Raw genomic sequence first — 23,214 nt, 5'->3', positions numbered from 1 at the left:
AAGGAGAAAGAATAGAGCGGCGTGCTAGGTTTCCATCACAAAGTTTTTGGGCACAAGCCATGATCCTTTCCACAGGCCACAACTCCTTTTATGCATGCCATATTTCTATAGCAGTCTGTAAATGTTTTGGGCGCCTGCTTCTTCTGTCGGACAGAGCACTCCAGATGAGGACATACCGTAGTTGGCAGTGCAATTTTTTGAATGACTTTGGTCTCTCTGTCCCATAATTCATAAGCTTGATAAAGGGCTTTGCCTGAAATGCTGTGATGCCATCTGTGTCCTCATCTAGAGAAACACAACTCTATTATGTTTTTAGGTGATGTCTCCTCTGACTATAGTCGCTCATTTTTTTATGTTTCTTCTCTATCTAGCCCAGACTTCCAAGACGACTTCCTCCAGCCACAACTTGTCTCTGCACACTCTCCTCATCCCGGCACTTCCTCTAGCTCTCTTTTCAGTGCCCCATATAAATAATGTCCCCCTTTGTATCCAACACAGTACAAGAGTCCTCATTTACGTCCCACAAAGTAATAGTGTCTCCACACAGTAATAAATTCCACACAGTGCCCTCACAAACTAATATTGCTCTTCTCTGCCTCCACAAATTTATAGTGCCCTTACAAACAGTGCCCCCTGTGTGTCCCACAAACTAATAGTGTCTATCTATGCTCCCACAAACTAATAGTGCCTTTACTATGCTCCGATAAGCTAGTAGTGCCCCCTCTATGCACCTCTATTTCCTAAGCACAGAGGATTTCACATTTATCCCAGATGCTTCAGGAGAGTTAGCAAGTATGCTATATGTTTGAAATGTATCCAGGTTTTGAGGATGTAGATGCAATTGAAAGTGGTGCTCAACAGAGGTCCGGATCACCAAAAGTCCTGGGCATGTGCACATATGGATGGGTAGCTCTATTATAGATTTTGCATTGGGCTTCAGGTTACACCTCCGTATATTATATCCATATCTAGTAAGAGGACCCCTTTAATTTGCTTGTTATATTTTGAATGTAAGCTTAATTTAAAAAGGCACAAAAAATCTGTTTCAGGGAGAATCTCTACAAACGGAAAATATGTTAGCGAATGTTATACCACTTGCAGCTTCATGTAATGAAGAAAAACCGCAAATAGTTTATCAGCAGAAGTGAATCAAATAAGCTCAGATAAGCTGATCTCTCTATCTCCAGTTTTCTCACTGAAGAAGAAAACAGCAACACAGGATATTGTTAACTTGCAATATAAGTAGAATTTAAACCCATAGTACACTGTAGTAAACCGTTTCTGCTACATGGTGCACAGTTATCATTACAGTTGTCCTGGACTGCCAGTCACTAGTTAACGGTATTGACATGAAATGCAGATTTAGTGACTAAGTCATAAAAATAGGAAAATATCCAATGCAATGATGAATGGGCTTCACTGAAGTAAACATAATATCACCCCTATAACAGTCACAGCAATGTTGCCCCCAAATCACAATGTCACCACTAGCCACCTGTTATCAATGCTGAAGGGAGATGAAAAATGTATGGCAAATGTTTCTGCTTTGTAACACTGTCCGCACACCAATCACATATAATAACCCTTCATGTGACTGTGTCGGATCATAAGGATCTGAAGAAGTTGTCACTCATGATGTCGCAGTTCCTTCACACCATTGATTCTCCCACCGTAGAAAGAATAGAGTCCACACACTGTTAGCGTTGAAAACTCAATCACTGGGAATGGGCAGTGACTGGAAACTTTACTTCTCCCTTGCAAGATACAGCTTTAGGGCTCCCACACACTTGCATTTTTTTTAACGCTGCGTTTTTTTAATGCGAATGTCAATAGGACTTTGTAATCTTAAAAGCACATCGCAAGTTTGTGCTTTGCGATTTTGGGGCGATGCGTCAAAATAAGTCACAAATGTGTTCACCACCAATAAGGGTTTCCACACACTTAAATTTTTTTAATGCTGCGATATCGCAGCGTTTTTTTAACGTGATGGTCAATGGAACTTTCTAATGTTAAAAACGCATCGCAAGTTTGTGCTTTGCGATTTTTGTGCCATGCGTTTTTAACATTAGAAAGTCCCATTGACAGTTGTGTTAAGAAAACGCTGCGATATCGCAGCATTAAAAAACACAAGTGGGTAGTGATCTTCTCTTTGGTTTTTGTTCACGGAGGTCTGATTTATGCTAGTACTGTTTGGGATTTTCCTCTCAGCTTTCTCTAGGACTGGAGGGACTGTCTATGGGAATGTTCTGCTACCTGTCTATCAATTAGGGAGGTCTTTTGTTCCTGGTTTGGCTGTGGAACGGTGCTGATTATTCTCAGTCTTCATCTGATAATTGTTGGAATCAGAGCTGGATCTTGGTTTCTTTTTTTACTGCGCATCTCAAGCTAAGTGCTGTGGTTGCTGGTGGTAGTTTTATTATTACATAGTTGTTTACTTCTGTCCCAGGTAGGGACACTGAGTGGCCGAGAATCTTGAGTCGTGTGCATACTTATCAGGATGGGATGTCCGCTGCAAGGAGGTATGGTATCCTATTCTGAGTCATATAGGGAAGGTTATCCTCTCCATTTATTATTCCACATGACCCCACCTGTTCGGGGAACCAGTTTCGGTACATCCTGGTCAGACGTGACATTCTGGTCCATGAAGTCATTGGCCAGACACAAGCAGTGTGATGCAGTGACACTATCGGGCACCTGTAGAGGGATACTGATGTCCTGTGCTTGGTCCTGCTGTCTAGTGTGCCAAGACTACAGAGAAATTTGCCTCTTTAGAAATGTGACCTTTAAGACAGACAATGAAAAGGCAGGGAACCTACAGCTCTATGCTCAAACATAGCACATACTTGCCAACTTTTAGAAATTGCCTTTAAGGAGAAATAATAGAGTGGTGTGCTAAGTGTTCATCACAAAGTTTTCGGGCATAAGCCATGTTCCTTTCCACAGGCCGCAGCTTCTTTTATAAATGCCAAATTTATATAGCAGTCTGTAAATATTTTGGATGCCTGCTTCTACTGTCAGGCAGAGCACTCCAGATGAGGACATAGTTGGCAGTGCAATGTTTCGGATGACTTTGGTCCATATATCCCATGCTTCATAAGCTGGATAAAGGGCTTTGCCCGAAATGTTGTGATGCCATACAGAGATACACAACTCTATTATGTTTTTGGTGATGTCTTCTCTAACTGGAGTCGCTCATATTTTCATGTTTCTTCTCTATCTAGGACCAGACCTCCAAGACGACTTATTCCAGCTACAAGTTGTCTCTGCACATTCCCCTCATCCTGGCACTTCCTCCAACTCTCTTTTCAGTGCCCCATAGAAATAATGTCCCCCTTTATAGCCAACACAGTACAAGAGTCCTCTTTTAAGCCCCACAAAGTAATAGTGTCTCCACACAGTAATAAATTCCCCTCAGTGCTCTCACAAACTAATATTGCTTTTCTGTGCCTCCACAAATTTAGGGTGCCTGTCTACAGATGTGATTTCGCCGGCTATGAAAAGCACTGGCCCCGTGTCCACGAGTGGAGAATCATTGCGATTCTCCACTCGCAGCAGGAAATTCGCAGCATGCTGCGAATTGCCCCGATGTCTCCATGTGCAGCTTATCTATCAGATTAGGCTAACCGTTGAAGATTCGTGTGCGGCTCCCACGGCGGAGATCTTCCGCGAGACTTCGCAATGCCCGTGGACAGGGGGCCTTATAGTGCCCTTACAAACAGTGCCTCCTGTGTGCCACAGAAATTAATAGTGCCTATCTGTGCTCCCACAAACTAATAGTGCCTTCACAACGCTTAGATAAACTAGTAGTGCCCCCTCTATGCCCCTCTATTTCCTAAGTACATAGGATCTCCCATTTATCCCAAATGCCTCAGGAGAGTTAGCAAGTATGCTATATTTTTGAACTGTATCCAGGTTTTGAGGATGTAGATACAATTGAAAGTGGTGCTCAACAGAGGTCCGGAGCACCAAAAGTCCTGGGCATGTGCACATATGGATGGGTAGCTCTATTATAGATTTTGCACTGGGTTTCAGGTTACACCTCCGTATATTATATTAATATGTAGTAATAGAACCTTTAATTTGCTTGTTACTTTTTAAATGTAAGCTTAATTCGAAAAGCACAAAAAAGTTGTTTCAGGGAGAATCTCTACAAATAGAAAATATGTTAGCGAATGTTATACCACTTGCAGCTTCATGTAATGAAGAAAAACCGCAAATAGTTTATCAGCAGAAGTGAATCAAATAAGCTCAGATAAGTTGATCTCTCTATCTCCAGTTTTCTCACTGAAGAAGAAAACAGCAACACAGGATATTGTTAACTTGCAATATAAGTAGAATTTAAACCCATAGTACACTGTAGTAAACCGTTTCTGCTACATGGTGCACAGATATCAATACAGTTGTCCTGGACTGCCAGTCACTAGTTAACAGTATTGACATGAAATGCAGATTTAGTGACTAAGTCATAAAAATAGGAAAATATCCAATGCAATGATAAATGGGCTTACCTGAAATAAACATAATATCACCCCCATAACAGTCACAGCAATGTTGCCCCCAAATCACAATGTCACCACTAGCTATCAATGCTGAAGGGAGATGAAAAATGTATGGCAAATGTTTCTGCTTTGTAACACTGTCCGCACACCAATCACATATAATAATAACCCTTCACTTGACCTTGTCGGATCATAAGGATCTGAGCAACTTTCACAAGGACCAAATCGAGATGGCTTGATGACTTCATCAGATCGTTTCCAGAACGGCAGGTGTTGTGCAGAGTTCCTGATATGCAGTGGTAAGTACCCACCAAAAGTGGCTCAAGGTAGGATAACTAATAAACCAGTGACAGAATCATGGGTTCCCTTGGCTTATTAATGCACACAAAAAATAAAGTCTAGCCCATCTGGTCTGATCCCACAGAAGAATGAAAACGTTACTAATATCTATGATAGTAGACGGGCCAAGTTGGAACTTCAATCTGCTCTCACTGAAGCAACAACTTCACTTTCTGTAGGAGGCGAGGCAAGTCTACTGCCATTCCTTAGAAGTGCTTTTGCCTGTGCGTTATGTCCACAATACACAGAACAGGTTGTTGAGTGGCTGACACAGCATGTCTCAAGTACCACCACCTCGTTTTTCTTCTTGATGCAGACACACACTAGTTGGCCATGAGCATTCCCTCTCTACTTCATCCCATGCCAAATCTCCCACATTCGTATTGCAGGTGCAAGAGATTTGGCATGGCAGGGCAACACTATGCTAAGATAGCAAGTAGGGTGTGGAAGACAAACATAAGGGGCTGTACCGTCACCATCACCTGCTACTAGTCACAGAAGCAACATCAGGCCCATAGCTAGCTCTGCTCACAAGACTTATGCAGCCATGGCATTCTTTGAAACCCCACATGATGATAGAAGAGTGGTTACTTACTACTGCATATCAGGCACAACATACAACACCTGCCGTTCTGTAAACGCTCTGACCTAGTCATCTAGGTACCGTGTTTCTCCCAAAATAAGGCCCTGTCTTATATTATTTTTTCCCTAAGAGGGGAACTAGGTCTTATTTTTAGGGGATGTCTCATTATACTTAACTAGCAGGCTCGGTCCAGGTCCCTATCGCTGCTCTCTGGAGCTCCGACACGCTGAGCTGTGGCTTTGATTGACCAATTTATAAATCCCTCCTCCACAGGGTGGTGACTGTGATTGGTTCTTCGATCGCTGCTCAGCCAATCAATGCAGCGCTCGATGAACCAATCAGAGCCATCTCTTCCTGGAGGTGGGATTTATGAATTCCATAACAAAGGAAGTGATCAACTGTGGGTGAACGAGGACTGCAGGATGCACAGCGGAGCTCCGGATAGCAGCAGGACGGCCTGGACCGTGCCTGCTAGGTAAGTATTCTTTTTTATGTAATGCAGCTAGGCCTTATTTTGGGAGTAGGCCTTATATTTCAAGCCTCCTTGAAAAATCTGGGTAGCGCTTATTTTCAGGGTAGGTCTTATTTTCAGCTAAGCTGGTGATCACAATTTGATCTTTATTAAAATTTCTGAGATCCTTATGATGCCTATTTTTCCTGCTTCCAACACATCCACATGAAAAATTGTTATATGTGATTGATATGTGGACAGTGTTACAAAGTTAAAAGTTTGCCCATACAGTTTTCATCTCCCTACAGGTTTAAATTCTACTTATATTGCAGACTTTATGTTGCCAATATCGTGTGTGTGTTTTTTTTCTACAGTAACAAAACTAGAGATAGACAGATCAACTTATCTGTGGTTATTCGACTCACTTCTGCTGATAAAAAACTATTTGTGGTTTTTCTTCATTACATGAAGTTGTAAAAGGGATAACATTCACGAACATGTAATTTTCAATTTGTGGATCTTTACCGTGAAATAGAAAGGCAACATGTTCCATTTTGTGCACGGACGGCTTCCATTGCAGTCAATGGGAGGTGGCCATCCGCGTCACAGCCCAGCGACGGTGCATCATGTGCCGCGCTGCACATTGGTACATTTATTTCTATTACTGTGTTGGAGCAGAAAGGGGGCATTATTACTATAAAGAGGGTATTATATAAAATAGTGAATTATTATTGTATGAAAGCATAAAGGGACACAATTACTGTGTTGGGCACTAAGAGGAGCACTCTTACTGTGGGGGCCAGAAGGAGGTACTATTACTGTTTTCTGATACATTGAAGATTACTATTACTGTATGGCAAACACACCTGTGACTTATTTTGGGGGGCACTATCTGGCACTGTATTTGCCGACTGTGTGGCACTAATTTTGGGGGGTAGTTACTGTATGGCAACATTTTTTTTGAAGTTCAGTCCATTATTTGGGGCTACTGTGCAACAAATCAGATACTGAACAGTTTAAGGAAAAATGGGGAATAGTTACAGAATTGTGTGCAAAAGCAGGATAAAAAGTGTGTGTAGATTGGGAGAAGGTAGGAAGGATGCTGGAAGAGCAGGGAGCCAAAGATGTCTGGGCAACAGGGTGTGCACACAAGTTGCTACTTAAAGAATGGCAAGATGGAAAAGATGGCAAAAATCATATGCCCACAATCAGTGAAGATGACACCTTTGATCGCTGGATATAACCGCACTGCATGGATATGGACCTGTGGATAATCCAGGATATTTCTCTACAACAGAGTCAAATAAGTGCAAAATGTCTAAACCCATTTATTAACCTCTTCTTCCTGCAGCCAGCTTTGGCCTTCCTTCCTACCAAGCCCTATTTTTCAAATCTGACAGGTGTCACTTTAAGTGGTAATAACTTTGAAATATCTTTACTTATGCAAGTGATTCTGAGACTGCTTTTTGTGAAACATTGTACTTTATGCTAGTGGTTAATTTTGGTCGATACATTTTACATTTATATATTTTTAAAAATCCCAAATTTACAGAACTTTTCTAAAAATTTGCGACTTTCAAACTTCAAATTTTTCTGCTTGTAAGACAGATAATCACACCACGCAAACTAGGTAATAAATAACATTTACTTTATGTGCACTGTATGTTGGTACCATTTTGAAAACAACCTTTTATTTATTTTGGATGTCAAAAAGTATAATATAGGTGCAATTTTTCTAATTTTGCTGTAAATATCCAAAATCTTTTTTTTAAGAGACCAATTCATTTCTTAAGTAAGTTTTAGAAACTCCCATTAATCACCCTATTTCAAAAGGTCGACCCCTTAAAGTTTTCAAATCGGCCTTTACAAATTCTGTTAACTCTTAATGTTTTTCACAGCAACCAAAGCAAGGTGGAAGATAAATTTGAAAATTTCATTTTTCGGGTAGATTTTTAATATTCAAATTTTTTATTTGGCAATTTTTCAGTGCCGCATTCAGAGAACTATTGGTTTTACATTTTTCCATATAAAACAGTATGTGAGGCCTTTTTTGCGAGGTAAATGGACGTTTTCATTGGTACCATTTTGGCATGCAGAGAACATTTTTGATAATTTTTTAGTGCATTTTTAGGAGGCTCGCGTTTAAAAAATGCAATTCTGGCATTGTTTTTTATTCTTTTTTTACCACAAGGCATAAGTGATATCTTATCCTTATTCTGCGGGTTTGCAGCAAGGCAAATTTTATATGCACACACATATATAATTTTTTTTTGTGTTTTTGTGCAGTGCAGGGCATTATCTAACATTAACATGTTCCTCAATTACTGTAAGGTCTATTATTGTCAGTGATGACAATAACCCTCACAAGTCACTAATTTGGAGGCATAGTCCACATTATATGTAAGGGCACAGTGTAACCCCATGACATTGTAAGTGCACAGAGGGTAATATTATTTTGTGCTGATACAGAGGCTGTATTATTTTTCAGGGGCATTATTACCAAGTTGGAGGGGAGGGGGGGGCAACAAGGAGAATTCTCACTATGTTGGGTACAAAACAGTTGATATGGAAGGGCATAAAGGAAACACAATAGGGAAATTATTATTACATTGTGGGGCACATTTACTGTGTCAGGTACTGAAAGGTGCATTGAAAGTAATAGCATAATGGGAAAAGTGTAAAGAAAAATGTTTTAGCTAGAAGTCATCATGGTGGTCTGGGCCTATATATAGAAACGTAGGGAAAGTGAATGACACCAAGGGTAAGATATCACCTGTGATCACTTGAGGTAATTGTTCAGTAATCACCACCACTATGTAGTTCTGGTATCTGACTACTATATGGTGTCTGCATTATTTAAAGGTATACCACAGCTGAACCATTATATCTGAGCTCGCCATGTTATTAAAAAAAAGTAAATTCTTATAGCAGGGAATAGTGTGAAAGAAAATAAAAAGCATTAATCTCATCTTAACTCTTTACAGTCCAATTTTGGATTCAGGATTTCCTAGGTGTTTTTCTCTTTCTGCCATTATACAATAGCACCATCTGCTGGCTAGAGCCAGTACTGTGGTATGGTAAATGCTGGAGAGGCCCCCGACAACAGAGTGCCCAGTAATATACAGTAAGAATACCCTGTTGGACGTCTTCCGAAAACGGAGCTGTACAGCCTTCAATCAGAATGTCTTTAGACGTTAGACAGTGGATTGGAAAGGGTTAAATGGCTTTCTTCCTTCTTGCACAGCCACTCTGGTCCCGGAATCTTCTGCACAGTCATGTGCAATTCAGGGTGCGGGCAGACGAGCGTAGGCGTATTTACGTTCGCACGAGCGCAACGTATAATCGCCCGAGCGATCGTTTTTCACCGATCACGACCAGAGCTAGAAAGCGTATTTTCGTTTGTTCCTACTTTGCAAACGGTCTTTTCGGCGATCGAATATGCGTTGGCGCGTATTTCGGTCGCATATGTTCCGTTTTTTTTCGAATTGCCGTTTTTACGCGCCGTAAAATCGCCCATGTGAACGAATACATTCGAAACCATTGCCTCAGATGGTCACGTATATACGTTTGGTCGCAAAAACGCGCCGTTTATGCGCTCGTCTGCCCGCACCCTCAGTGTTCACATGACCACTGCAGCCAATTACTGGTTCCAGAGGTAATAATGAAATGAATAACACGTAATCACTGATGCCTGTGATGGGCTGCAGTGATCATCTGAATAATAAACGAGATCTGCAGCAACTTCTTGGACCAAACGTAATGGGACTGGGGCGGCTGCGCTGAGCTGAGGGCTATTTAATATATGAATCTTACTTTTTTTTATTTTATTTTACACCATTTCCTGCCTAAAAGATTTTTTCCTGGAAATTCCCTTTAAGAGACCCACCAGTCATGTACCAGAAAGTTGCAGTCTGTGAACTGACAGCCATTGTTCATCTTCAGGATGCAGCTGCGGTGCACATAATGTCTTGATGCTTGTCAACTTCAGGTCACAACGGTGCCTGGAGAGGAGAACAATCTCAGCTCCAAGGCTCAAGTCATCCTCTATAGACATGCATACTTGGTAACCTGCAGTTTTCAGGCGCAGTGATTTTTTTCAGAATTTGGGGCTCCAGTTTTAATTTTGCCCAAGGCCACACTTTGTATAAATCTGGCCTTGACAGCTGGTGCAACATCCACGGACAGAGCTGCAGCAGAAAAGGTGATACAATTGGCATGCCACGCTTTGAATTTCGTGTAGCATGTCAGTTTCAGCGAGGCGTGGCCGCAGCGCACTGTCCACAGAGTGTGGACAAAATTTTTGCAAATCTCGTCCACTTTGCTGCTCAGTCTCGGGCTTAAGATTGCAGGTGTAGTTTCCATGCGGAAACTCCGAACGGAAATTCCGTGGCAATTACGCCCTTAACACTGATTTCCAGCCTTAGGAAAATAATCTTCTTGCCTTCTTCATCTGCTTGGAGGCCAGGCAGTGCCCACCCTCTCAAACAGCCTGCAACAGCACTAACTAAGCATCCTCATTAGAGATGAGCGAACGTACTCGTCCGAGCTTGATGCTCGTTCGAGTATTAGCGTGTTCGAGATGCTCGTTATTCGAAACGAACACCACGCGATGTTCGAGTTACTTTCACTTTCATCTCTGAGACGTTAGCGTGCTTTTCTGGCCAATAGAAAGACAGGGAAGGCATTACAACTTTCCCCTGCGACGTTCAAGCCCTATACCACCCCCCTGCAGTGAGTGGCTGGCGAGATCAGGTGTCACCCGAGTATATAAATCGGCCCCTCCCGCGGCTCGCCTCAGATGCATTCTGACAGAGATCAGGGACAGTGCTGCTGGTGCCGGAGCTGCTATAGGGAGAGTGTTAGGAGTATTTTAGGCTTCAAGAACCCCAACGGTCCTTCTTAGGGCCACATCTAACCGTGTGCAGTAGTGTGGAGGCTGCTTTTTGCAGTGTTGCACTTTTTTTTTTTTTGTATATCGGCCGTGCAGAGCATTTCGCCCTGCAGTAATTATACATACACCAGGGCCAGTAGTGGTGGTGAGGCAGGGACAGAAGACATATTTATAGAATATAGGCAGTGGGCCTTTCCAAAAACATTTGGGAAAAAACATCTATTTGGGCTGCCTGTGACCGTCCTCTGTGTACTGGGTCTCTGCTGGGGGTAGTTGTCCTCCTAATTCATACACAGCCAGCTAAGTGTTACAGCAGGCTTGCGCAAAATTATTTCCTGGCTCTGTGTTGGCAGTTACATCACCGCTGTATTGCAGTCCACAGTGCAACAGTTTGCAGTTATTTTACATACTCCAGGGCCAGTAGTGGTGAGGCAGGGACAGAAGACATATTTATAAAATATAGGCAGTGGGCCTTTCCAAAAACATTTGGGAAAAAACATCTACTTGGGTTGCCTGTGACCGTCCTCAGTGTACTGGGTCTGTGCTGGGGGTAGTTGTCCTAATTCGTACGCAGCCAGCTAAGTGTTACAGCAAGCTTGCGCAAAATTATTTCCTGGCTCTGCTGTACGTTCCGTAAGCGAAGTCAGACTCCAACCACAGGCCAATAAGTGGCACATTTAATTACAGCGTTCTGTTTCTGCACTACTGGTAATACAGCATGCTGAGGGGTAGGGGTAGGCCTAGAGGACGTGGACGCGGGTGAGGACGCGGAGGCCCAAGTCAGGGTGTGGGCACAGGCCGAGCCAGTGCGGTGGCCAGGGGTAGAGGCAGGGCCAGACCGAATAATCCACCAACTGTTTCCCAAAGCGCCCCCTCGTGCTATGCCACCCTGCAGAGGCCAAGGTGCTCTACGGTGTGGCAGTTTTTCACAGAGACGCCTGACGACCGACGAACAGTGGTGTGCAACCTTTGTCGCGCCAAGATCAGCTGGGGAGCCACCACCACCACCAGCATGCGCAGGCATATGATGGCCAAGCACCCCACAAGGTGGGACGAAGGCCGTTCACCGCCTCCGGTTTGCACCACTGCCTCTCCCCCTGTGCCCACACCTGCCACTGAGATCCAACCCCCCTCTCAGGACACAGGCACTACCGTCTCCTGGCCTGCACCCACACCCTCACCTCCGCTGTCCTCGGCCCCATCCAGCAATGTCTCTCAGCGCAGCGTCCAGACGTCGCTGGCGCCACTGTTTGAGCGCAAGCGCAAGTACGCCGCCGCGCACCCGCACGTTCAAGCGATAAACGTGCACATTGCAAAATTGATCAGCCTGGAGATGCTGCCGTATAGGCTTGTGGAAACGGAGGCTTTCAAAAGCATGATGGCGGCGGGGGCCCTGCGCTACTCGGTTCCCAGTTGCCACTACTTTTCCCGATGTGCCGTCCCAGCCCTGCACGGCCACGTCTCCCGCAACATTGTACGCGCCCTCACCAATGCGGTTACTGCCAAGGTCCACTTAACAACGGACACGTGGACAAGCACAGGCGGGCAGGGCCACTATATCTCCCTGACGGCACATTGGGTGAATTTAGTGGAGGCTGGGACCGAGTCAGAGCCTGGGACCGCTCTCGTCCTACCCACCCCCAGAATTGCGGGCCCCAGCTCGGTGCTGGTATCTGTGGCGGTGTATGCTTCCTCCACTAAATCGCCCTCCTCCTCCTCCTCCAACGCAACCTCTGTCTCGCAATCAAGATGTGTCAGCAGCAGCACGTCGCTGTCGCGCGGCGTGGCAGCACAGCGGTGGGCAAGCGTCAGCAGGCCGTGCTGAAACTACTCAGCTTAGGAGATAGGAGGCACATGGCCCACGAACTGCTGCAGGGTCTGACAGAGCAGACCGACCGCTGGCTTGCGCCGCTGAGCCTCCAACCGGGCATGGTCGTGTGTGACAACGGTCGTAACCTGGTGGCGGCTCGGCAGCTCGGCAGCCTCACGCACGTGCCATGCCTGGCCCATGTCTTTAATTTGGTGGTTCAGCGCTTTCTGAAAAGCTACCCACACTTGTCAGACCTGCTCGGAAAGGTGCGCTGGGTCAGCGCACATTTCCGCAACTCCAAGATGGACGCTGCCACCCTGCGGACCCTGCAACATCGGTTTAATCTGCCACTGCACCGACTGCTGTGCGACGTGCCCACACGGTGGAACTCTACGCTCCACATGTTGGCCAGACTCTATGAGCAGCGTAGAGCTATAGTGGAATACCAACTCCAACATGGGCGGCGTAGTGGGAGTCAGCCTCCTCAATTCTTTACAGAAGAGTGGGCCTGGTTGGCAGCCATCTGCCAGGTCCTTGGAAACTTTGAGGAGTCTACCCAGATGGTGAGCGGGGATGCTGCAATCATTAGCATCACCATTCCTCTGCTATGCCTCTTGAGAAGTTCCCTGCAAAGCATAAAGGCAGACGCTTTGCACTCGGAAACGGAGGTGGGGGAAGACAGTATGTCGCTGGATAGTCAGAGCACCCTCATGTCTATATCTCAGCGCGTTCAGGAGGAGGAGGAGGGGGGGAGCATGAGGAGGAGGGGGAAGAGACAGCTTGGCCCACTGCTGAGGGTACCCATGCTGCTGGGCTGTCATCCTTTCAGCGTGTATGGCCGAAGGAGGAGGAGGATCTGAAAGTGATCTTCCTAGTGAGGACAGCCATGTGTTGCGTACAGGTACCCTGGCACACATGGCTGACTTCATGTTAGGATGCCTTTCTCGAGACCCTCGCGTTACACGCATTCTGGCCACTACGGATTACTGGGTGTACACACTGCTCGACCCACGGTATAAGGAGAACCTTTCCACTCTCATACCCAAAGAGGAAAGGGGTTCGAGAGTGATGATATACCACAGGACCCTGGCGGACAAACTGATGGTAACATTCCCATCCGACAGCGCTAGTGGCAGAAGGCGCAGTTCCGAGGGCCAGGTAGCAGGGGAGGCGCAGAGATCAGGCAGCATGTACAGCGCAGGCAGGGGAACATTCTCCAAGGCCTTTGCCAGCTTTATGGCTCCCCAGCAAGACTGTGTCACCGCTCCCCAGTCAAGGCTGAGTTGGCGGGAGCACTGTAAAAGGATGGTGAGGGAGTACGTAGCCGATCGCACGACCGTCCTCGGTGACGCCTCTGCCCCCTACAACTACTGGGTGTCGAAGCTGGACACGTGGCCTGAACTCGCACTGTATGCCCTGGAGGTGCTTGCTTGTCCTGCGGCTAGCGTCTGGTCAGAGAGGGTGTTTAGTGCGGCTGGGGGAATCATCACGGATAAGCGTACCCGCCTGTCAACCAACAGTGCCGACAGGCTTACACTCATCAAGATGAACAAAGCCTGGATTTCCCCAGACTTCTCTTCTCCACCAGCGGACAGCAGCGATACCTAAGCAATACGTAGGCTGCACCCGCGGATGGAAGCATCGTTCTCTATCACCATCAAAACCGGGGACCTTTTTGCTTCATCAATCTGTGTATTCTATTCATCCTCCTCCTCCTGCTCCTCCTCCTGAAACCTCACGTAATCACGCCGAACGGGCAATTTTTCTTAGGCCCACAAGGCTCAGTCATATAATTTTTCTAAACAATTTTTATACGTTTCAATGCTCATTAAAGCGTTGAAACTTGCACCTGAACCAATTTTTATTTTAACTGGGCTGCCTCCAGGCCTAGTTACCACTTAAGCCACATTAACCAAAGCGATTAATGGGTTTCACCTGCCCTCTTGGTTGGGCATGGGCAATTTTTCTGAGGTACATTAGTACTGTTGGTACACCAATTTTTTTGGGGCCCTCGCCTACAGTGTAATCCAATTAATTTTTTGCCCACCTGCATTACAGCTGACATTACATCAGCTGTGCTGGGCACTGCAATGGGATATATTTATGTACCGCCGGTGGCTTCCTGGCACCCACCCATGCTGTCGGTCCACACGGAGTTGTAACTACATGTGTCCACTTCTAAAGAACCCCAGTCTGACTGGGGCATGCAGTGTGGGCCGAAGCCCACCTGCATTAAAGATGACATTACCTCAGCTGTGAGGGGCAATGCAATGGGATAAATTTATGTACCGCCGGTGGGTTCCAGGGAGCCACCCATGCTGTCGGTCCACAGGGACTTCACAATAGGGAGTTGTACCTGCCTGTGTCTATGAATTAAAAAGTTCGGTAAGGTTGGGGCATGCAGTGTGGGCCGAAGCCCACCTGCATTTAATCTGACGTTAGCTCTGCTGTCCAGGGCACTGCAATGGGATACATTTATGTACAGCCGGTGGGTTCCAGGGAGCCACCCATGCTGTGGGTGCACACGGAATTCCCATTGCGGAGTTGGGGATTCCCAATTGTACCTGCCTGTGACTATTTATAAAAAACCGCGGTCTGACTGGGGCATGCAGACACCTTGACAGAATGAATAGTGTGTGGCACATAGGTTCCCCATTGCTATGCCCACGTGTGCAGCTACTGATGGCGGTGGCACAGGATTATATTTCTCATTGCTTCTGTACAGCATTGTGGGCTATCACCCCGCCCCTTTTAAAGAGGGTCGCTGCCTAGCCGTGCCAGCCCTCTGCAGTGTGTGCCTGCGGTTCCTCCTCATGGCAGACGCACTTATAAATAGACATGAGGGTGGTGTGGCATGAGGGCAGCTGAAGGCTGCGCAGGGACAATTTGGTGTGCGCTGTGGACACTGGGTCCTGAGGGGGGGGGGGGGGTTGGGCAGCATGTAACCCAGGAGAAGTGGCAGCGGAGTGTCATGCAGGCAGTGATTGTGCTTTGTTGGAGGTAGTGTGGTTCTTAGCTAAGGTATGCATTGCTAATGAGGGCTTTTCAGAAGTAAAAATTGTTGGGAGGGGGGAGGGCCCACTCTTGCCGCTATTGTGGCTTAATAGTGGGACCTGGGAACTTGAGATGCAGCCCAACATGTAGCCCCTCGCCTGCCCTATCCGTTGCTGTGCCGTTCCCATCACTTTCTTGAATTGCCCAGATTTTCACAAATGGAAACCTTAGCGAGCATCGGCGATATACAAAAATGCTCGGGTTGCCCATTGACTTCAATGGGGTTCGTTACTCGAAACGAACCCTCGAGCATCGCGAAATTTTCGTCCCGAGTAACGAGCACCCGAGCATTTTGGTGCTCGCTCATCTCTAATCCTAATCATCAACTTCCGCTGGCCCCTGAACGTCTGATGCAGACTCTGATGAAGGGGTTCTTACAAGCAGTGTCTCAGCCACTCCACTCCCTTAAAAATAGTCTCTCTGAGGAAAGTCTCCATCCTGATGAGAACTCCAGTGATGCTTGATCCTGACAGCAGTCTGAAGAGAGATGATGATTGTTCCAGCATAATTAAAGAAGCTGCTTCCCACCTGGATGCTGAACCCAAATCAGTTGAGGACCTACGAAAAAATCTCTGGAACCTGCACGTGATCTTCACTGCCGACGTCCGGATGAACTCAGCGAGTATGCAGTGAGAGAACTGTATTAAACTATGTTCACATCTGCATTCGAGGATTCTATTTTCCTGCTCCTTATAGAAGTTAGAAAGGGGAATCCCCTGACCAAACTGACTGATGCATTGTTTCTAATTTTATTTTGATGATTGGTTATTTGTGCAAACATAAAGCTGTATGTTTCCATAAGTTTAACATATATGTTTTTCCTCACAGATACCTCATTATTATGGAAGACTTGCAAACTGAAACCTGTGGATCCCATAAAGGAAATTAGTTTTTGTCAATTACTATAGATAATTACCTTTTCCAACTTGTATAGGACCCAACTGGAGTAACGGCCATTTTGGACTTTAATAGACCTGACAGAATAACAGGGGTGCAGGTCAGGGGGCATCTGAGAAATAGTGAGCATAATATAATAAATACCAATTTGTCTTTCAATAAGGAGTTTTGTCAGGGGGCTAGAAAATACTAAACTTTAGAAAGGGAAAGTTTGATCAGCTTAAAGATGCCCTTAGCTGTAGCCTCCACAAAAGGGAAAGTACAGACAATAAATGGAAAATTTTTTAAAGTAGCCCAAATTTTCACTGTGAGCAGTTCATACCTTAGAGGAATAAAAGGGTTAGGAGTATGAGAAAACAATGTGGTTCAATAAAGATGTAAAGGCAATAGACAACCAAAGGAAAGCATTTAAACTACAAAATAAGAAGGTAACGCTAAAAGAAGTGCAAAAAGACTAAAACTGAAACTGTTGGCCCTTTAAAAAGTAATGAGTCAAAAATAGTAGGGAGTCATGAGCGGAAAGCAAATCTGTTGAATAGTTTTTTTTTACCAGTGTATTCATTCAGGAAAATTAAATGTCAGATGAAATGCAGAGTGGTAAAGTAAACTCTCCATTAAATGTCACCAGTCTAAGGGCGAGCACCCACTGGCGTTTGCGTTGTTAGTGCGTGAAAAACGCAGCGATTTCGCATCTGCGCGTTTGCGTTTTTCGCGCGTTTTTCGCTGCGTTTTTTTTACGCAAAACGCGGAGAATGTCTCATCCTAAAACGTTGCATAGCGTTTCTATACCAACACACCCTACAGCACCTGTGAAGAATGCCCGTCCTTCCACAGTCTTCAGTAATGTTGTCTGCAAAAACGCCACGCGGCGCGTGCGAATTGCGTTGCGTTTTTTCCGGGAGCATTGAAAACCATGGGAGAAGTTACATTAAAAAAAGGAGCCAGAGTGTAAGGACAGCTGCGATGCGATTTTGCGGGACGGGGCGATTTTAAAAACGCCAGTGGACATGAGCACACTTTATCTCTATGCCTGTGCAGGAAAAACGCAAAACGCAAAACGCAGGTAAAAAAACGCCAGTGGGTGCTCGCCCTAACACAGGAAGAAGTGCAATGTTGCCTTAAAAAGATTCAAATCACAAATCACTGGGACTTGATAGCATGCACACATGGAATCTAAGGGAATTAAGCAATGCGATAGTCAGACCGTTATTTCTTTTATTTAAGGTCTCTATAGTGATGGAGTCTGCTCACCTGGAATGGTGACAATATTCAAAAAGCGAACCTGGAAACTACAGGCCAGTAAGTATAACCTCTATTGTAGGTAAAATGTTTGAAGGGATTCTAAGAGATGCTATCATGGAGAACCTCAATGAAAATAGCTGTATAACTCTATGAGCTTATGAAGGGACATTCCAGTTGAACCAATCTGGTAAGCTTCTACAAGGAGGTAAGTTGTAAACTGGACCGGGGAGAGTCATTGGATCTCATATCTATATAAAGCGTTTGATATTGTGCCTCATAAAATGATGGTATGTAAAATGAGAATACTTGGTCTGGGTGAGATTGTGTGTAAGTGGGTATGTAACTGACTTAGTAATAGAAAGCAGAGGGTGGGTATTAATAGCAGATTCTCTGATTGGGTCACTATTACTAGTGGAGTATCACAGGGGGTCAGTATTGGGCCCTATTCTTTTTAATATATTTATTAACGACATTGTGGAGGATTAAAATATAAATGTTTGCAAATGATACAAAATTTTGTAAAGAAATTAAAGGAGATGTCTCGAGGAAGCAGTGAATTTTTTTTTTTGCCCAGTCCCCCCCATTAAGTACACATTACTAAGCCCCCCTGTAAATGACATTTCTAGCTGGTTTGTACTTACCGTTCCAGCGTTTCAGCAACTTATAAAAGTTTCCCCAAGATGGCCGCCGGCTCTTTTCCCTTCGCTCGCTGCAGCCCGACGTGCGCGCTCCCGAGACGCTGCCAGCTGTGTCTCCATGACAACACGACGCCCCGCAGCCGCCGACCGGACCCCTGGAGTGAACACGGCCGACCAGTCACCCACCGCAAGGCAGAAGGTAACCGGCGCAGCCCCCCCCCATCACAGCAGCAGCCCCCCCGGCCCAGCGCTAGTTCCCCCGGCGCAGCGACAGCCCCCCCCGGCCCAGCGCTAGTTCCCCCGGCGCAGCGACAGCCCCCCCCCCTGGCCCAGCGCTAGTTCCCCCGGCGCAGCGACAGCCCCCACCGGCCCAGCGCTAGTTCCCCCGGCGCAGCGACAGCCCCCCCCATCGCAGCGGCAGCCCCCCCCCCCGGCGCAGCCCGGCGCAGCGGCAGCCCCCCCGGCCCATCACTTACCAGGACAGCTGGACGGCGGGACAGCTGGGCGGCTTCTCCGGACAGCTCGGCAGCTCTGCACCTTCCTCTAACAGAGGAAGGTACAGAATGGCCGCTCCAGCGCGCTCCCGAGCAGTGACAGCTCGTCTGCGCATGCGCAGAAGAGCTGTAGCGGGGAGCACACTGAAGCGGCTCGTGCTGAAAGGAGAAGACCGGACTGCGCAAGCGCGTCTAAAAAAGCAAGCTGCCAGTGAATTTAGACGGAACCATGGAGACGAGGATGCTAGCAACGGAGCAGGTAAGTGGAATAACTTCTGTATGGCTCATATTTAATGCACGATGTATATTACAAAGTGCATTAATATGGCCATACGGAAGTGTATAACCCCACTTGGTTTCGCGAGACCACCCCTTTAACACAAGAAAGGTCACATTGTGGCTGCAAATGGATCTGTATAAATTGGGGTTTGGGCAGAAAAGTGAGGTTTAACACCTGGGCGGGGTAATACATGTTCCCAATACACATTAAATGTGGACGAAACTGACATGGAAAAGGACTAAGGCAAATAGGATCATTAGGTGCATCAAAAGAAGTTTTTACAAATCACTGGTCAGACGACACATATAATATTGTGTACAGTTTTGGGCAGCGGTACTCAAGAAGGATATATCAGAGCTTGAGCGGGTACAAAGGTGGGCAAGTATATTAGTAAATGGAATGGATGGACTACAATACCCAGAGAGATTATCAAAATTGTGGTTATTTAGTTTATAAAAAGATGGCTGAAGGGTGACCTAATAACTATGTATATCAGGAGTCAATACAGAGATTTCTCCCATCATCTATTTATACCCAGGACTGGGTAACAAGAGGCATCCTCTACGACTGGAGGAAAAAAGGTGTCTACACCAACATAGAAGAGGATTCTCTACTATTAGAGCAGTGAGACTACGGGACTCTCTGCCTGAAGACGTGGTCATGGTGAACTCACTAAAAGTTCAGGAGGGGCCTGGATATCTTTGAGTGTAATAATATTACATGTTATATTCACTGATTACTACAGAAGGGTCGGTGATCCAGGGATTATTCTGACTGCCAGACTTGGAGTCGGAAAGGAGGTGGGAGCGCTGGCAGGTCTCCGAGGTGAGCCTATCTGATAGGCTCACTGCGGAGAATTGCGGCAATCACAGCATGCCGCGAATTAAATCCCGCGAGCAGAGAATCGCCATGATTCTACACACATGGACGCTGTTGCTGCGCTTTCCATAGCAACCCTATGGAAAACTTCACAGAGTGTGATCACCCACGCATCATCGCCCATGGACAGGCAGCCTTAAGGACATGGCTTATTTTGACCATAAGAACGCAATGATTTTTGGGGAATTTTCATTTGTAGTTTACAAAAGCTGTAACTATTTTATTTTTCTGTGAACATGGCCATATGAGGGCTTGTTCTTTGTGTGGCAACATGTAGTTCTTATTGGTACTATTTTGGATACAAATAATATTTTGAAAAACTTTTATTACATTTTTTTGGAGGGCAGGGAAAAAAAACACATCAACTCTGCTAGTGTTTTTTTTTTTACAGTGTAAGGCCTCATGTCCACTAGCTAAATGGAATTGCGGATTCTGCAGCGGATTTTGCCCATAGGGAATCATTGGCCATCCGCGGTCCATTAAATTGATTTTTGCACCCGCGGATGGCATTTTAAAAGAATTGCGTTTTTCATGCGCGGGAGAAAAAACGCGGCATGCTCCATTCTGCAGCGGATTCCGAGCGGATCGTCAACATTGCTATCACATTGATAGCAATGTGTGCGGATATGTGCATGCAAAAAAAAAAATACCATTTACAGCAAATCCGCGCGTAATCCACCGCGGAAATCCGCGGCAGATTCTGCACGGATTGTATTTTTCAAGTGGACATGAGGCCTTAGGCCTCATGTCTACTGCATAATTAACATTTTAAAATCCACAGCGTTTTTCCCACACGCGGATCCGCACCCCATAGGGATGCATTGGACACCTGCAGTTAGTTAAATACCTGCGGAGGTCATTTTTCCCTTCAGCCGCGGATCCGCGTGCGGAAAAAAAACGCGACATGCTCCATTTTGGTGCGGGTCTCCCGCGGGATCCGCGGGGTCCGGATCCGCGTAACACCCTTACGGGAATTAAAACTCACCTGTCCTGGACGCTACGGGTCTCCCCTCCGTCGTGGCCGGATCTTCTTTCTTCGGCCCGGCAGATGTGCCCGGCGCATGCACGCGGCACGCTGCCGGCGTGCCGAGCACATCCGCCGGGCCGAAGAAAGAGGATCCGGCCGCGACGGATGGGAGACCCGCAGCGTGCAGGACAGGTGAGTTTATTCTTATTTTCATGTCCGCGGGGCAGGAGGGACCCGCTACGGATTCTGCATGGAGAATCCGCGGCGGGCCTGATTTTCCCCGTGGACATGAGGCCTTAATCATGCAGCACAAATGACATTTTTTTTCCTGTGGGTTAGTAGGATTACGACTATAACAAAGTTTCCACTTTTGAACAATAAAACCCCTGTTTCAAAAATTGTTATTTTCAATGTAAAAATGGACACAAACTTATGAAAACATTCGGCAAAACATATGAATATGCTAAAAAAGTACATGTATATTTAACCCCTTAGTGGTTGCCTACGACATTTGATGGCGTTCACTAATGGGCTTTATTCTGATGAAGCATCTCTGTACTGCACTACATAAAAATAACCCGTGAGACCCTTGCCAGTAGGAATGGGCTGTCTAGTAACAGCTTGGCACCTGCTCTAATAGTGGGGACTGGAGAAACCTCTGATCCTCGCTGTTTAACCTTTTACATTCCACAATCAATGAAACTATGGCACGTAAAAGGCTCAAAGAGGGACGGGGCTCCCTCTGTCACTCATCAGATCACCGCAATGCAAACATGGGATTCCTATGGGTTGCCATGGCACCCAGAGGCTTGAAGATAGCCTCTGAGTCTGCCATGTACGGTGACCTATGGACTTTAAGTTTTATACCTCTTTTTCATGTACATTTAACATATACGCTACATTTAAAATGTCACCTGTAAAAACCCTTAATCTGGCCTAAGAAGCAGGAGCATATATAAATAAACTGGTTATTTTGTAGAAATTGATGCTATCAGATCACTGGGAGATACAGGCAGAGATAACGGCTGCATAGCGTGATCTTACAAACTCTGATTGTGGTTAAAGCAAAACACGCTGCACTTGTGACATGTTCTAGAACAGCAGTTGTCAGAGTCTTAGGACTCCTTCACACGGGCGTAATTGCTTACACAAAAACATTTTGATAATGAGGGTGATCAATGAGTGGAACAGGTTACCACGGGAGGTGGTAAGTTCTCCTTCAATGGAAGTCTTCAAAACAAAGGCTGGACAGATATCTGTCTGGGATGATTTAGCAGGGGGTTGAACCCGATGACTATAGAGGCCCCTTCCAACTCTGATTCTATGATAGTATTGTGTTATGCTTTTTTAAGCGATCAAACTATCGTAAGTTCAAGTCCCTTATGGGAACTAATAAAAAAGAGTAAAAATCAGCAAAATAAAAGGTAAAATAAAAATTGTTTTAAGTATAAAAATAAAAAATATTAAAAGTTGAAAAAAATCTTTTCACAGTCGTTGCATCTAGAGAATAAAAAAAAATCAAGAAATCTAAAAATTGGCTTTGCTACATTCATAAAGGTCCAATTCATCAAAATATCACATTATTAATCCTGCATGGTTAACTCTGTCAGAAAAAAATACATAATGGCAGAATTGTGGTTTTTTTGAGTCTCTCCATGTCCAAGAAAAAAACTGAATAAAAAGCTAGCAAAACGTCGTATGTTCCCCAAAATGGTACCAGTACTCACTACAGGTACCCCCGCTAAAGACTAGCCCTATCGATGGAATAATTTGTATCACTGTAAACCCATAGAATAAGACAACTTGTGACAACAGGCGACATTCCCATTTGAAGATGACTTTGGAGCTCATCTGTTGTCCCTAGGGTCTAATCTGATGAACTGTTTCTTAGATCTTACTGATAATATGTCCTGTGTGTACAATGATAGCAATAAAGATTATGAAGCTATTTTAATAAACAAGCACATGCTATGTGTAGATGGAGGGAGAATGCTAGTCCTCAGGATTGTGTGCTCTGGTGGATCTAAGGAACCCTATTCCAGTAGTGTTCCCATTTCTTGGCTGTTGACTGTAGTTGATGGTTGCATGTTGGTCCTACACTGTTTTGTGTCATAGCTTTGCAGATAGAGTATCCTTGTAGTTGTTCTTGAAGTGGTTGGGGGGGCTCATTGAGTGTAAATATCTACAAAT

Source organism: Eleutherodactylus coqui, chromosome 5 (genome assembly GCF_035609145.1).
Source record: "Eleutherodactylus coqui strain aEleCoq1 chromosome 5, aEleCoq1.hap1, whole genome shotgun sequence".
NCBI lineage: Eukaryota > Metazoa > Chordata > Amphibia > Anura > Eleutherodactylidae > Eleutherodactylus > Eleutherodactylus coqui.
Note: the sequence above shows the minus strand (reverse complement) of the source record.